Below are 18,242 nucleotides of genomic sequence, written 5' to 3'. Positions count from 1 at the left end.
AAAGGATAAGATAGAATACTTGTCACAACCAGGAAATAAAAGTTGTTTAGCATCATCCAATAATTTGAAATTTTTTTTGCATCTTCATTTGGCTCTTGAGGGTTATTAGGATTGTGTTCTCTTTCATTTCCTATATGGGAATAGACATATGCAATAATATCAACCATATCATCAACTTTTTTCATATCCACCTCATGTACGTCTTCCTTATAAACCAACTTATCACTGTCTTTGCCATCACTATCTTCTTCTCCGTGCAAATACCAAAAGTTATAATTCCGCATAATTCCTCTATATAATAAATGGATGTGGACTTCTTCTCTAATTAGTCGATATCTATTGCAACAGTCCACACAAGGACAATTAATTTTCATGTCTTCATCTTTCACATGATCAAATGCATAATCAAGAAATTTTTTTCAACACCATTAAAAATACTCTATGCATGATCTGGTAGGAAGATTCATCCAAGACTTATCAAGAGTCATTTCAATTTCTACAATGCTTCTTATTATCAGTATTGTTGTCATCGGTTTCCTGTAAGTTATAAACATTACTTCTTTTTAAACTTTATTTTTACGAGATTAAGAATGAGCATGTAATATCAAGGTTTTTAGTCTATGTTGGCAAACATACTTATTGGTGATACATGAAAACACCCACATGTTAATAATTTCATGCGAAAAAAAGAAATTAAATCACTAAGATATAATAGCTTTTCAAGAATTTAAAACAAAGGAACCTTGTCATGATGTTATAATCGCTTTCAAATTAGTAAATAGATAATAACTTTATGCAAAATTAAATCACTACGATATAATAGTTTATCAAGAATTTAAAATTAAGGAACCCTGTTATGTGATATTATATTGCAATAAACATTTATATTTAGCTATATTCAATACTTAAAAAAGAATTTGTAAAGAACCATTGGTTATAAATATCTAAATTAATCAAATTAATCCATAACCAACAAATCTTGAACTATATGATGGGAACATCCAACTAATTAAAGCTATAACATTATCTTACCTTTCTAAAAGATGGAACTTGTTTCAATCTTTTAGTGAAAACAGTATTTACCTGCATGTTCCCATAAAAAAGCGTAAGTGATTGTCTTATGATTAAAAATTAATAGTAGCTGGGCATAGCATCTAAGCATTAAAAATATTTCTCAGATAATGAGTATGAGATAATTTTTGAAACCAACATTAGCATCAATGAATCAACTCACTAAATAATTCTTCAAAAATTTGATACTCGCATGCAATTTTCCCTCGCACTTTTTTTCACAAAAATAATCTGAAAACAACAATAATAATCATGAGTTAGAATATATATATATATATATATATATATATATATATATATATATATATATATATATATATATATATATATAAAACACACGTAGGTATATTTAGCTATATATTCTTATAGTACACATCAAGTTGCAAATTTTATGATTTATTAATTAATAATTTTTCTTTGATTTTCTTTTCTCAAACTAAAGAAAAACAATAAACACATGCATGAGTTTATAGTCATTTAAACATGAATTTGATGGTTTAAATAGATGATAACATATGTTGATGGTCTTTAACCACCGATTTTTTATTAGTTTGTGAACTTTTAAAAAAGTTTGAATAAAAGTACGGAAAGCTCTATAAAAAATCTCTCAGACATGTGTTAATTTTTTTATACACAAATTAATATTTGAACTCCAAAAATAATGACTTAAGTAAAAGTAAATCTATCATTTGAACTAACTTTTAATTGGTTTGTTTAGTGTTTTATTAGTTTTAGTATACCCATTTTTTAAAAACAATATTAAATATAAAAAAAATTCAAAATAAGAAAAACGTTTGTTTACAACACAAAGAAAGATAGATGTTTTCTAACACTCCATTGTGTCTTGCCTCCTTTGATTAGCCTAGACTTGCTGTTCAATTAGTTGACTAAGAAAACAAGCTAGGTGGCTTGCACTGGTTTATTGTACCATGTTCATCAGAAGTGTGTACCTTTGTATGTGCATAGATGAGTTGTCAAATAACAATACCTAAGTTGCAATGGAGAAACATGGAAATCCATACTCAAATAATGTATGGTAGGTAGATGGGCTTGTAATAAATATATATGCTAGTAAATGGTGGGTTGTATGATTGATAATTTAAGGCCATGGGCCCATTGCTAGTTTCAAGATATATGGTGTTTTAATATAACACATATTCTCTTATTATATATAATGTCACAATATGATAAAGAAGTTTTGACAAAACCCAATGCAGATTGTGACTACTTGTGTGTCCAAGAAACATATACAAACAATATAATAAATTATAACAAGTTCACTAAATAATTAATTAATTAGGTCCCCCAAGACAAATATATATATATATGTAATGACAATATAATGTTACCTTTTTCCTCTTTTCTTCTCTTTCTTAGATATGTAACATGTTACATATACACACATGTTTAGTTTTCACTACTCTCACTTACTATGAAATGATAATTCTATTCTACTAAAATAGAACCATGATCTAAAAATGGCCACTCCAATGGTATGTCTCCTTCTTCTCCAAAGTTGACTTAAAACACCCACACATAGAAAATAGAGAGCAATAATTCCCTAAGTTGAGTAAGGATCTTAAAGAAGATATCAAAGCTGGGGTTTGAACAAGAAAAGAAACTTATGGCTTTAGTGGATACAGTGAATACAGTTCTCATAGTGGGCACCACCATTAAATATACATATATATATATGTATATTAAAATATATAAATATTTTGATTTTTAATAAATCAGGTAAGAGGGACCCGTCACCTTTTGCTCAATTGATAGTGCACTATGCATGTCTCAAATGTCTCTGAGCAAGTGAGCATGTCCCTTTTTTACTTTTTCTCTCCATTATTAATTAGTTCACAACTTATAACTGACTTAATATCATTTTCTTAGGACCACCATGCCACCATTATTTCTAATCACCTTGCAACTTATTCCCTCTCTGCATGCCATTCATTCAACTTCAATGCAAACTCAGATCATCATCTCTTATTAATTACTTAATTTTTTTAATATCTAAAATAGTAACAAAGAAAATGTTTTGGGAGATAAAGATAAGATCAAGTCATATATTAAAAAATGATATGTTGTGGGGAGACATCATATCGACATGTTTAAAAACTATATCTAGTTTAGTTTTAGTTTATAAAACAAGAATATCAAGTGACAAGTATATATGTCTACCTTTATCTCTTTCCAAAAACACATTAATAAAACAAAACAAAAACAACATCCACTTCGAACTTTATATGCATTTTTACCAAGATGATTATGTAATATATATAGTGCATGATGTCACATGGAATTTCATAAGGAAGTGGGATTAAAAGGGAATAATATATACATGGTTAGTTATTGTAGAGAGAACTGCATGCATTGATATAATGCATGCATGTTCATTATAAACGTAAGGGTCGTCCTAGAGCTAAAAGAAGAAGAAACCACTAGGACTTGTCCATGGCTAGAAAGTTCAAACCTTAGCTAGAGAAATCCAAGCACTAGTATATATCATTATGCCTTCAAACTTATGAACAATATTGGCGATACACCATATTCAAGAGGTTCCCACCCACCACCTTGATTATTAACATTGCATTTAATCTCTTTAACTTATATATATATATATATATATATATATATATATATATATATATATATATAAATGTTGCATATATCTTTGGAAAACTATGGTTTGCATATAACTTAAAGAGAATCTCTTTGTTTGTTCATCATGCACCCTCGAATCGTGAGGAAAAAGAAGAAGAAAAGTAGAACTAGATAACCAAATAATTAATTAGTTCATTATGCCTCGTTGGATTAATTCTTGCATTGTTATAATTAATTAAGATGTGTATTTTTTATGAATATTAACATTTGAAATTTGATAGAAAGTGTTTCATCATATGATTAATTAAAAGATTTTAACTTGTTTTTTAATATAATGGAGACATTGTTTCTAGAAAACTAACAACATTAATTGCTAGTAATAGAAGGCAATATATGTTTTTCACAACTTAATATATATCTCATGAAAAAATCCAAAGAATAATAAGAACAAGTGTTGATCAAGTAAATTAATTATGAAGTTAAATACCGAAGCGATCGAGAGACCCGGATCTCCGGTGAGGTTGCGAGTCCCGTCCACGACGGCAGCGAGGGTTGCCGGCCAAGTCGAGTCCGCGAAGGCTCGAGACGCTCACGAGAAAATACATCGCTTACGGCAAGATACACCAACCCGACGCCGAGTCGAGTCGGAACACGACGACCCACGGCGCACGGAGCCCCTAACGACGTACTGATTCTAAAAAGAGTGCTGCTAGATCATTGCCTGGGAAGTATAGGGCATGTCGTCAGTAGCCGACTGACTCAAAAACAAGGGCAAACAACGGTGGACCGGGAGAAGAAAAGAGAAAGAGCGCTGCCAACTGGACAAGATGATGCGTCGGTGAGAAGATTAGGGAGAAGATGATGGTTGGTGAGAAAAGCCAGCTGGTTTTCTTTCTCAAAGATAAAAAACATTATCTTTTAATGAAATTTTATAATTTATAAAAGTTTCTGTACTCTCTTTCAAATATTTTAAAAAAGAAAAAATAATAATTTTATAAATATATATCCAACATAAAAAAGAAAATTTTCTTATTCTCTATTTTATGGTATTATTGTATTTTTTTCCTATTTTTGTAATATTTTCATAAATTTTAAAGAATAAAACCAAATAAAAATTTTAAATTTTTAAGTTTTTATAATTAATTTAAATTATTTAAGACAAATGTTTTAAATATTGATTAAATCTAAATTATTCAAAAACTTAGGTATCCAATGTGATTCCATCTAATAATTATGACTAAATTTCGTTAAAATTTAATTAAAATTTTTTTACCAAAAAACTAAATCAAAATAACATCCCAGACTAAATTTCCAATGTGATTAAATATAAATTTTGATTCATTTTTTTAATAAATACTTTTATTTATTTTAAATTTCCTTAAGATTTATTTATTTATTTATCTATCTATTTAAAGTTTGGACCAAAACCTAGGACTTTGGATGTTATGCAACTTAGTCCATCACATTGGGGTGTGGAATTTGGGTATATTTTATATATGTCTTATGATGCAGGATAACATATAAGTTTGTCTATGTGAATCATTATTCACAAGATATGCATTTTATTACTAGTAGTAATTATAATCTTTTATGTGAATCGAGAGAGTCTTTTTAAATTTTTTGAATTATTTTTAATTTTGTTTAAAGGGAATAATAATTTTGTTTTGTGAAATTAGTAGTATTCGAACTAATTTTAGTATGCTTCATCTTTAGTATTTATGTAAGGTTTTTTAAAATTTAAGTATATGTTGAAAATATTTATTGATGGAATTATTTTTTAAGTTAAAAGATCATACCACAAAACGAATTAAAAGCTCAACAATAAGTTATTCCACTTTTTTTAGATCTAATAGGATTTAATGTAATATAACAAAAACTAAAAGTAAAGATAAAGGAGATACTATGGTTATATATGAATCACCAAGAAACATGTTTATATATGAATCAATCTTGCTAATTTCATCATCATTTTCTAAATTGTTGATCCTTAGTTTTTTCCAAAATTTAAAATAAATACTTTAAATTTAGGAAAAAAATTTTTCATTAAAAATTGTTTTTCCTCAATAAATAAATAAATCAAATTTTGATGATATATATCATCATGGGAGTATTATTAACAAATATCGAGAGCGTAATTAAACATTATGTATAATATTTTTTTAAAATAATATTGACTTTAGAAGAAAAATACATATTTATAGCTGTTTTGAAGTACCCTTCTCCCTCTTTCTCCCTTTTATTTTTATTTATTTGTCTGATTTTAAACAATATCTAATTTCCAAACATTATCTAAAACAAATTAAGATGAGACAGCTTACAAATCCGTGATGAGAGGTTGGAACATAATTCAATGACTTCGTGTTGTGACAACTGGATGCATCTTATACCACTTTTTAACTTTATTTTGGATTTTTTTTCCTTTTTCATAAATCATATTTCATATACATATATTAATGTGCACTATTGATGATCTAATTTTACTTAACTTTGATATATGTACTACCAAAGGGACGAAATGAAATTCATCAGCATGATCAATTGAATTTTGTAATATTTCTATACATATGCAGTCCTCTAAATTATATATACATCATAATCATTACAATAATTAATTACGGCTTTATAATTTTAAAAATTAAAATCTCTTCTTGTCTATTATATAAATATGGTTAAATTATTTTTATAATTCCATAATTTGTTTAATTTATATTGTTGTGCTTTTATGATCTTTATAGTTACTCTTGGGTGCAGTTAAAATATTAAAGAAAAACTAAACTATCTTCTATGGACTAATTATAGCTATAGTACGAAAAACTTTTATGGAGAGTTGATTTTTGCATCAAGTATTAACATAGAGATTTATTAATCATTACAAAATTTAAGATAAATCATTATTATTATTATTATTATTATTATTACATGTTTTGTGATTCCATTATTGGTGGTCAGAAAATTCATATTTTTAGCGATAATACTGGCAATTGTGTCAAAACCTCAAGGTTTTTGCTATTGTCAATTATATTGTTGCCAAATCTCACAATTTTTGCTATTGTGTTAAAAGCTTATAGTTTTTGGGATTGACAATCAATGTTGTTGGCAGTAGCTCATAGTTTTGTGAGGGCATATTATGGTTGGTTGCAAAACCTCGTTGTCTTTCTAACATGCACTATTGTTGGTTGCAAAATATCATAGTATTTGTGACCAGTATGACAATTTATGTCACAATCTTATAGTATGTGCAACCAAAAAAGTGGTAGTCGCAAATGCTTAAAAGTTTTGCAATGATTTTAATGGTCATTACAAAAGCTTATAGTTTTTGCAACGAACATCAATATTTGTTGCAAAAGCGCATTGTTGTTGCGAGGGCATTATTGTTGGTCGCAAACTATCGTAGTTTTTCCGACGGCATTTTGAATGGTTGCAAAAATACATTGTTTTCGCGAGGGAATTTTGGTTGGTCGCAAAAACTCATACTTTTTTCGATGGATATTGTTCTTGGTTGCAAAAAAACATAGTATTTGCGACCAAAGAAAGTGATAGTCGCAAATGCCTATAGTTTTTGCGATGACTTTGATTGTCGTCGCAAAAGCTTATAGCTTTTTCGACTGCTAATTATATTGGTAGCAAAAAATACATTTTTCAAGGGTTGCTAGAGCCGTCGCAAATATTTGGTCGCAAAAAGTCAATTTTCTTGTAGTGCTACTGGAGATGCACATGGTGGGTTGATAAGTGCTTGAGTAGACATATTTTTATATATGTTTTACATGCATTGAGCATCATTTTTACTGTGGTTTATGTCTCATATTGTGTATTTGGTGTTCTTTTATGCATATAGGTTGTGAATGCCTTGAAGAGTAAAAAGGAAGCAAAGATAGGCTATAAAGACACAATGTTGGGAGTTCTTGTTCAATTCAAGGACCAAGACACGAGAGCGAGTGCATAAAGCGTGGAGATGTGTGCCAACTTCCAAGAAGATTCAAGTCAATTCACCATTTGGAAGGGCACAAAGGCAGCCACATCTTCATATTCCTTCTCTTTGTGAAGATTGCAAGACCTCTCAAAGATACGTCGATGAAGAAAAAGTTTTATAGCCCTACCACATGGACGTGTGCCCGGACATGTGGCCTTAAGAGAAGAGTGTTCGGATCGCGTTTTGTGAAAAACTCATGCAGTCATTTCACCGTAGCGATGCTTGTAGTAGAATTACCGCATTCACGCGCCGCGTGGAAATTCCGCGCCCGGCGGAAATTCTTCGACCCAAGCGGGCGCGTGGAAAATCCACGCAGGCGCATGAGGGCACGCGTGACGAGCGATCTAACGCCTATAAATAGCCCGTTTTGCCCTATTCTTTCTCATCTTTTGATGCGGCTCTTGAGGGTGAGACGGCTAGGGTTTGGAGAGGAGGTCTTTGCGGCTTTTGGAGGTGCTTCGTCACCAACTTTGATCGATTCCTCCTCCGTCATAGCATCAAGGAAGCCACCGGTGAACCTAGCTCGGAGTGGGTCCTTCAAGACGTCGAAGCTCTCCATCAAGGCCATCGGTTCATATATAAGGGGTTAATTTCTATGGTTTTTAATGTACTTTCATTCATTGATGGTGTGTTTTGTATGTTGCTCCATGGAGAGCTAAAACCCTAGAGGGTATTTGGGCTTATGAACCCTAGGATTCTCATCTTTTTGTGTATTTGCTTTTGTGTTTCTATTTAATCCGAGTTTGATTAAGTTTCATTCTTGATTGTTTAATGCTTGCTTGCCTTATTGATCTTATGGTTATTTGGTTTGCATGATTTGTTGCCTTGGTGGGAGAGAGATCTCCATTAGGGTTAGAACCTCAAGATTGAAGAGGGGTTGAGAGGGTGAGTCATGAGATAGTGAAGTGTCCCCTTTCCTCCTCGATTGGTGTATTCTATCTCCATTCCCTAAGCTCTATGCAACCATATTTGGTGGGAGGCGTGAGATTGCTCGATTTCTCCTCCGGGACCTTGTAGGGGGTTAGGATCCTTCAGCGGGAATCGAGGGTTGGATCAATCTTTAGGAATTGGATACACAATTTGGAATCCCTAGAGTGCTTTGCGGTCATATGTGGTGTGAGGTGTTGAGATTGAGCGATTTCTCCACCGGGACCTCGTGAGGGGACTAGTATCGGTGATCTAGAGATAGACCCGATTATGTTTGGATTTCCACGACTTAACTTACTCATCATAGAAACACTTTGCTTATCCGGTACCTAATACACGAATCCTAGGGGAGCATTGCCCGAATACCCCACTTTCTTGATTGAGATCTCCATCCATTTTTACCCTTGCATATTTGTCTCCGGTATTCATTTCTTCGCACATTAGATCACCACACCTTTCCATTTATCATTAGGTTAGAAAAGCGGAGAAGAAGTTAGTACTAGTAGCCCCTGTTCCCCGTCGGGATTCGACTACCCACTCACCGGGGTAATTATTACTTCGACACCCGTGCACTTGCGGTACATACACGCATATTCGGACGTGTCATGGGTCCACCGGTGCTGGGGCCGAGGATGGAGGTGCTGGAGGAACTGAGCGGGCATGAGGAGTCCTTGGCCGCAATACAAATGATGAGGCGACGTCTCGCTCTAAAATTTGCTGTAACACGTCGAAACACGCCATGAACTCTGTGTACTGAGTAGCCTGCGTAGCCCTAATCTCGGCAACCTCAGCTCGGACCTCAGCCCGTATCACTCCCAAGGCGCTCTCAAAATGATCATGGGCTCGAGATGGTGGAAACGCGTCATTGCGGGGTGGTTCCTCTACCACTGGATGTGTCTCGGTCTCCATCGGTGCTGGTTGAGGCTTGGGAGCGGACTGAGATGCCCAGCTTCATCCTCGAATGGTATGTTCAGTACATAAACACCATTTGAATATTTTCGGACTAACCCCATGAGCCTCATTGTCTCTAACCCAAGTGGTGCTGGTATTATCGCCTTCTCGGTTCCATCGATTTTTGTCTCATGAGACCTATCCCCACAATGAGTCCGGTAATATATGGCCCCCAGAAGATGACACCCAATCCGGGATATTGTCCTTGATGCTTCGGATACTCCGCTAAAATATGCCCTCGGATGGACTGGTTCGTTCGAACCATGGAGTACAAATCTACGAAGCTCTTGCTTGTTGATGACTCCCGTGCTATCACCGCGACCATTCAACGACTCGCTTATGATGGCGTGAAGATATCTGAAACTATTTCGAGATAAACATGAGGCCTTAGACACTCCTGGTTCATATCGCCCCTTTCCACATAATAATCTATACGCCTCAATGGGAGATAAACCTGACATGTCAATTGGAAGATTCTCATACTCCTCAATTTCAGTATACTCTTCATCATATAGACCAAGTCTAGTGGAAAACTGTGTGATACTCATACTATGATGTTGCCCAAAAGCTTTGAACTGAATAACGCCGACACTATCAAAATGAGCATAAGAGCGGTCGAACTCAAACGAAGCAAGTACCTCCAAAGTGAGTGTGCGGATAGCAGGGTCATGAATATTCAATAATTTGTGCCAATTACCAACCAATAATAATTTCTCGACCTCGTCAGCCATATCATCCGCTAGCTGCACCTTCCTAAGTAACCCAACATCCGGGATTCGCGTTTGACCAAACTTAAGCTTCTCTAACCGCTCAAACCGAGCTTGATGCGCAGGGAGTGTGAATTCCATGACTTCGGCTCGAGGCGAGGGCTTTCGAGGACGTTTAGCAACCTGTCTTCGATTTGGTGGCCATACACGCATGTATTAGAAAAAAAGAACATCAATCGGGTTCCATTCGATTGCGAGAAGATAACAACACACGACGTTTGAAAATTCCACGCAGGCGTGGATAATTTCCACGAGCGTGGAAAGCGCACGGCCCTTGTAACCAATCTCCATACCACACTCTCTATCTCACTTCTAGATCATCTTAAAAACAAATCATAACCATTTTAACATGAAAACATTGTGTATTATCCATTTCAATCATGAGTAGTCAGTTAGATTCAAATGAAATCGAAGAAGAGAGGAAATCAAGGCCTACTGATGAGCTGAACATAAACACCCCTACAATCCACACAATGCTCAATCAATTGACTCCAAGATGACAATAGAAGGGGACGAGTATGTCGGAAAATGCTCTTTGGGCGGCTTAGGGTTAATTGAGGAGAAAGGTGTGACTATTGTATTGGGAGAGCGGACTGTTAACTCCTGGAGATCCACACAGGCGTGCGGGAATCTGATAAGTGCTTGTGCGATATGAATGCGAAGCGTTCATTCTTTATGTTGAGCATTACTTTTCTCAGGTTTTTACATTAATATGTGTGTTTTTATGTTACTTTTTATGCGGTAGAGGGTCGTGAGGCCGAGTATGAAGGAAATAGGCCAATGTGGATCATAATGCACTTATTTTTGGAGGAGATCTTGCTAAAGTTCAAGCGAAGACATAGGGGCAGTGTAAGATGCTAGAGTGTGTGCCAATCTCCTCGCATTCGAGTGAGCACATCCATTTGGAGGGGCACAAAGACAGTCACACTCGAACATTCCGACCTATGCATATAAGAACAAGAGCCCCACCAACATCTATATCATTGAAGACGCAAGTGATTCAAGACGTGAACGTGTGCCCGTTTGCGTTACCCCGATGAAAGTATGGAATTGGGAAGTTATTCAGGTCGAAGACTGTAGCACAGCAACGTAGCAATTCTTGTGAAAGACGCTTTCATTCACGGTAGGCGAGAAATCGAGAGAGAATCCACATGGGCGTGTGGAAATTATCCATGCCCGTGTGGAAATTTGCTGTATGGGCGCTGTAGCGTCCCACGCCCTGTGGAGTTGCCCGATTCCACTCTATTTAAAGCCGATTCAGCTCGATTTTTGGTATTCTTTTCTTCATCTTTTCTCCAACTTGAGAGAGGGCTTCGGCTAGGGTTTTGAGGTGTATTGGCCAAGGTTTTGGAGAGGTTCTATGGCTCCGACATCGCTCATTCTCGAGGAAGAAGGTTGGTAGGGGGAGCTTCCAGTCGAGCCGTATCCTATACCGGACGAGGGAATCCTTGGACGACAGTAGAGGACACTCCATAAGACCATCGACATGACCATTGAGGGGTTTCTTTATGGATTCATTGCTTTTAGATTCAATTTCTTTTGATTGTACTTAGCTCCATGGAGAGCTAAACCCCTAGTGGGTACTTGGGTGATTGTGAACCCTAGGATGTATTCATTTCTTTGAACTTCTTTATTATGCTTTCAATAAATTGATGTCTATTGTGAGTTCCAACCTTGAATGCTTGATTGTATGAACATTTCCCCTTGAGTGACACTAGGGTTGAGAGTTCTTGTTGGTAACCTTGTGAATGAGTGACACACCATGAGCGTTAGACAAAGCTAGGTTGGAGTGGGTTGAGAGGGTGAGTCGAGAGGTACAGGAGCGTCCCCTTTCCCCTCCGATGTGATAGATTCTACCTCCGTTCCTTGAGTTTTTTGCGGCCATAATAGAGTGAATGGTCTAAGGGATGAACCTCCGCTGGGGCCTAGTTGCGCGTGCAATGGAGTGAAGCGTTAAGGGGATCTTAGTATCTAGGGCTTAATCGTGGCTAGGGACCTTCCGCCTGGACCAAAGGGTTAGGTCTATAATTAGGAAGCGATTTATCACTTGGAATCCCTAGAGCTCGTTACAACTTTATTCGAGTGCGAGGTTGAGAGGTTATTTAATCTCTCCTCCGGGACATGAATAGAGTTAGGCATAGTTGACCTTAGATTTGGGACTATGTATGTAAGGATTTCCACGACTCACCATTGCATTGATTAGGGAGCATAATAGAGAGTTCTTGCATTTGAAACGATTTTACTAGGTGAAGCATCATCCGAGTACCCCATCTTTATCGATTGCCTTGCCTCCTCCTTACTTTTGATCTCTTACTTGTTGCTTTTAATTGTTGAGAATTGAATCATTATCACACTTATCATTGTTGATACTCCACATAGCTAAGAATCAGATTAAGTGTCTTTACTCCCTACTCCCTGTGGATTCGACCCCGCTCACCCGGGATTATTACTTTGACAAACCCGTGCACTTGCGGGATATACGCAAGGGGACCTTGTCAGAATCGTCCACGCCCGTGCGCCCTCAAACGAAGGATTCATAGTGGTAGACGCACGCCCCTGTGGCCTCGCTGGGTATTCGAGAAAAATATTATACACGCCCGTGCGGAATTTCCACAATGCCGTGGCCATTCACATGCCTAACTCACAGGGGCGGTCACACGCCCCTGTATCTTCTCGGAATGGAGAGGACTCCTCTGCAGATTCTCGCACGGGCGTGCAGAAATTACCCATGCCCGTGTGTGGTTCACGAGGTCGCTCACAGGGGCGAGTCCACGCCCCTGTGTGCTCTCGGGATGATCCGGCCACTCTACAGGAATTCACACACCCGTGCGGAAGTACCCACGGGCGTGTGACTGTTGCATGGTCATTCACAGGGGCAACCGCATGCCCCTGTGCCTTCCCTGGATGAGCTCGCAGTATACACCCACGGGCGTGTGGAAATTCCACACGCCCGTGCGTTTTCTCTGGATGACTTAGAAAAAATCTGCAGGCTATGCAGAATTTCTCTAAACATGTTTACACACTTAGAGCCATCCCTATTATGCAAATTTTACCAGTGAAAAATATGAAATAGAGCTCAAACGACAAAACTTTCGCCAATTCCACATGAAAACACACGATGAATTTTAAAAACCCACAACAAAATCGCAGCACAAGCATCTAAAAATTAAGACACCAACACTTAACAATTTATTCATGCAAACAAACTAAACTAAAAGATAAGAAAACAGTAATTGCTTGGGTTGCCTCCCAAGAGGCGCTTGTTTAGCGTCACTAAGCTTGACGTATCTTGTGTTACCTCATGGGGGTTCATGGAAGAAAAATACTTCTCTATTGTCACTGCAAATTTCTCCGCCATAGTATGGTTTCAGCCTATGTCCATTCACCTTGAATGTGCCCTTCTCTGGATGACTAATCTCAATGGCTTCATAAGGTGAAACTTCTTTTATGGTATACGGACCAGACCACCTTGATTTAAGTTTCCCCGGAAATAAACATAGACGGGAGTTGAATAGTAGCACCTGATCGCCGACTTTGAAGTCCTTCGAAATTTTAATATGCTTGTCATGCCACTTCCGAATTCTTTCATTACATATCCTTGCATTCTCATATGCCTTCATCCTCCATTCATCTAGTTCGTTGAGATGTAATATTCGTTGCTCTCCAGATTTGCGCAAGTCGAAATTCATCACTTTAATTGCCCAATACGCTTTGTGCTCTAATTCCACAGGTAAATGGCAAGATTTTCCATATACTAAATTATAGGGAGTGGTCTCTATTGGTGTTTTATATGCTGTTCTATGGGCCCAAAGTGTGTCGTCTAACCTTTCAGACCAATCTCGTTTACCTTGTTCCACTGTTTTGGTTAAGATTTTCTTGAGCTCTCTGTTTGTAACCTCCACTTGCTCACTCGTTTGTGGATGATAAGGAGTCGCAAGACGATGATGAACCCCATAATGCTTTAACACTTTCGCCAATTGTGTGTTACAAAAATGGGTTCCCCGATCGCTAATGATAATTCTTGGAGTTCCGAATCGAGCAAATAACTTCTTAAGAAATTGCACCACAGTTCTTGCATCATTAGTTGGAAGATCCTGGGCTTCCACCCATTTGGAAACATAGTCAACTACTACCAAAATGTATTGATTGCCATTGGACTTTGGAAATGGTCCCATAAAATCAATTGCCCATACATCAAACACCTCGCAAAATTGCATAGGGTTTTGGGGCATCTCATCCCTTCGTGATAAGTTTCTAGCCCTTTGACAACTATCACATCATAAACGAACTGATGAACATCTTGGAATAAGGTCGGCCAATAGAATCCAGCAGCTAGAACCTTCTCTGTTGTTCGACTTGACACATAGTACCCCCCCCACTGGGCCTGAGTGACAATGCGCAATGATGTTCCACCCTTCCTCCCTAGAAACACACCTTCGCACCACCTGATCTGCACAAATACGGAATAGGTACGGATCTTCCTAGAAAAAATTCTTAAGGTCACTGAAAAATTTCTTCTTCTGTTGAAAGCTTAAACCCTGTTTCAATACCCTTCCTGACAGATAATTCACAAAATCCACAAACCATGGGGTATCTTTTGATTCTGATTCATGTACCGTATACAGATGTTCTTCAGGAAAGAAATCATTAATTTACTTGTTTGCCAGTTCTTGCCGCTCACAATCTTCTAATCTCGACAGATGATCAACAACCATATTCTCTGTCCCCTTTTTATCTTTAATTTCCATATCAAATTCTTGCAACAACAATATCCACCGAATCAATCTCGGCTTCGCATATGCCTTGTTCATGAGATAACGGAGTGCAGAATGATCTGTAAACACGGTGACATTATATAGGATGAGATATGGTCTGAATTTATCAAAATCATACACTACTGCTAATAATTCCTTTTCAGTAGTGGTGTAATTCTCTTATGCCATCGTGAGAGTCTTGCTAGCATAATATATCGGTTGAAATTGCTTATTTCTTCTCTGACCCAAAACCGCTCCCACTGCATAATCACTAGCATCACACATCACTTCGAATGGCTCATCCCACTTCGATGTTGTCAGAATTGGTGCTTGCACTAACTTCTCTTTCAACACATTGAATGCATTCAAACAGTCGTTTCCGAAGTCAAAAGGGCTATCCTTCTCCAGAAGTTTAGTCAACGGTTGGGAGATTTTTGAAAAGTCCTTAATAAACCTTATGTAAAAACCTGCATGACCCAAGAAACTGCGGATCCCTTTTACATTCGTAGGTGGAGGAAGCTTGTCAATTATCTCAATCTTCGCCTTATCCATCTCCATACACTGCTGGAAATCTTGTGTCCAAGGACAATGCCTTCTTGTACCATAAAGTGACACTTCTCACGATTAAGGGCGAGATTAGTCTCTTCACATCTTACTAATACTCTTTCCAAATTGTTTAAGCAAGCATCAAAAAGAGTCATGAACAACGAAAAAAATCATCCTTGAAAACTTCCATAATATCTTGAAAAAGTCAGTCAAAAATGGCCGTCATGCAGACCTTTGAAATGTTGCAGGGGCATTACACAACCCGAAAGGCATTCTTCTATAAGCAAAGGTACCATAAGGGCAAGTAAATATGGTTTTCTCCTGATCTTCTGGGGCTATTGGAATTTGAAAGTATCCCAACATGCCATCAAGGAAACAGTACAAATGATGTCCCGCTAGTCGCTCCAACATTTGGTCAATGAATGGCAAAGGAAAGTGATCTTTCCGAGTAACACCATTTAATCTTCTATAATCAATGCAGACTCGCCAACCAGTAACTGTCCTCGTGGGGATTAACTCATTCTTTTCATTACTCACTACTGTCATTCCTCCTTTTTTCGGGACAACTTGGGTCGGACTCACCCACTTGCTGTTGGATATGGGGTAGATGATCCCTGCATCCAAAAGTTTTATTACCTCCACTTTAACAACCTCCTTCATATTCGGGTTCAATCTTTGCTGAGGTTGGATCACAGATTTATAGTTATCCTCCATTACGATCTTATGAGTGCAGAATGATGGGTTTAAACCCTTAATGTCGGAGATCTTCCATGCAATAGCTGATTTGTGCTTTCTCAACATGCTAACAAGCTTATCCCTCTGCTCCGCAGATAAGTTCAAAGCCACGATTACGTGGAGTTTAGAGTCCTCCATTAGGAATGCATATTCCAAATGTGATGGAAGAGTTTTAAGCTCAAGTTCTGGTAGTTCGACAATTGATGGGCACAAGCTACCCTCCTTCAATTTATCAATCTCCTCGAAATCATTTGCCTCATGTTCACAGTTACTCTCTTCTTCTTCCACCTGGAAATCTATTTCTTTACAATCTGCAATGGATATCAACGTGTCCATTGCACATAGTTCCATTTTTGAAATAGCAACTCCAACTGAAAAGAGTTCTTGCCTTTGGTCTTGATAGGAAGAATCAAACCGAGCAAGGATTCTTTCTACACTTTCCTCTAACTGGTCACTCATTGACACTGAAGTGGATTCCTCAAACTGCTTTATCACATTATCTAATTCACAGCTTTGCCCTTGAATCCTGGTGATGTACTCTTCGACCGATTCTTCTAATGGCTATTGAGTTGTACATTATTCATGGTGAGAATAACACGATATGTCATGCCATGCAACTGTTTGAACTTTCTGCTCTACGTGTTCAACCATTATCAAGATAGTGTCAAATGACTCAAACATGTTAATCATTTTCTGCAACAAAAAAGAAATAAGGACAATTTAGAGCAATGATAGAATAAGAAGATATGAAATATAATATGTGGTGAAATAGCTAAGAAAATAAAGTGCAAAGTATCTCTAAACGCCTAGCTCCCCGGCAATGGCGCCAATATCTTGACAAGATCCCCTTGCGTATATCCCGCAAGTGCACGGGTTTGTCGAAGTAATAATCCCGGGTGAGCGGGTATCGAATCCACAGGGAGTAGGGAATAAAAATACTTAATTCGATTCTTAGCTATGTAAAAGATCAATGATGATGAGTGTGATAATGATTCAATTCTCAACAATAAAAGCAACAAGTAAGAGAGCAAAAGTAAAGAAGGGGGTAAGACAATCGATAAAGATGGGGTACCCGGATAATGCTCCACCTAGGATAATTGTTTCAAGTGCAAGAACCCTCTATTATGCTTCCTAATCAATGCAATGGTGAGTCCTGGAAATCCTTAATTACATAGTCCCAAATCTAATGTCAACTATGCCTAACTCTATACATGTCCCGGAGGAGAAATCGAACAATCTCAACACCTCGCACTCACATAGAGTTGCAATGAGCTCTAGGGATTCCAAGTGATAAATCTCTTCCTAATTATAGACCTATCCCTTTGGTCCAGGTGGAAGGTCCCTAACCACAATTAAGCCCTAGATACTAAGGTCACCTCAACGCTTCACTCCGTTGCACGTGAAACTAAGCCCCAGCGGAAGTTCATCCCTTAGACCATTCACTCTATGATGGCCGCAAAGAACTCGAGGAACGTAGGTAGAATCTATCACGCCGGAGGGGAAAGTGGACGCTCCTGTACCTCTCGACTCACCCTCTCAACCCTCTCCAACCTAGCTTTGTCTAACGCTCGTGGTGTGCCACTCACTCACAAGGTTACCAACAAGAACTCTCAACCCTAGTGTCACTCTAGGGGAAATGTTCATACAATCAATCATTCATGGTTGGAACTCACAATAAACATCAATTTATTGAAAGCATAATAAAGAGGTTGAAAGAAACAAATACATCCTAGGGTTTACAATACCCGAGTACCCACTAGGGGTTTAGCTCTCCATGGAGCTAAGTACAATCAAAGAAATATTATGTCAAAGCAATGAATCCATAAAGAAACCTCCTCGATAGTCATGTCGATGGTCTTGTGGAAAGTCCTCTACTCATCGTCCAAGGATTCCCTCGTCCGGTATAGGATACGCCTCGAT

This window comes from Dioscorea cayenensis, chromosome 10, assembly GCF_009730915.1.
Source record: "Dioscorea cayenensis subsp. rotundata cultivar TDr96_F1 chromosome 10, TDr96_F1_v2_PseudoChromosome.rev07_lg8_w22 25.fasta, whole genome shotgun sequence".
NCBI lineage: Eukaryota > Viridiplantae > Streptophyta > Magnoliopsida > Dioscoreales > Dioscoreaceae > Dioscorea > Dioscorea cayenensis.
The sequence above is the reverse complement of the archived record's forward strand: the minus strand, read 5'-3'. Positions refer to the sequence as shown.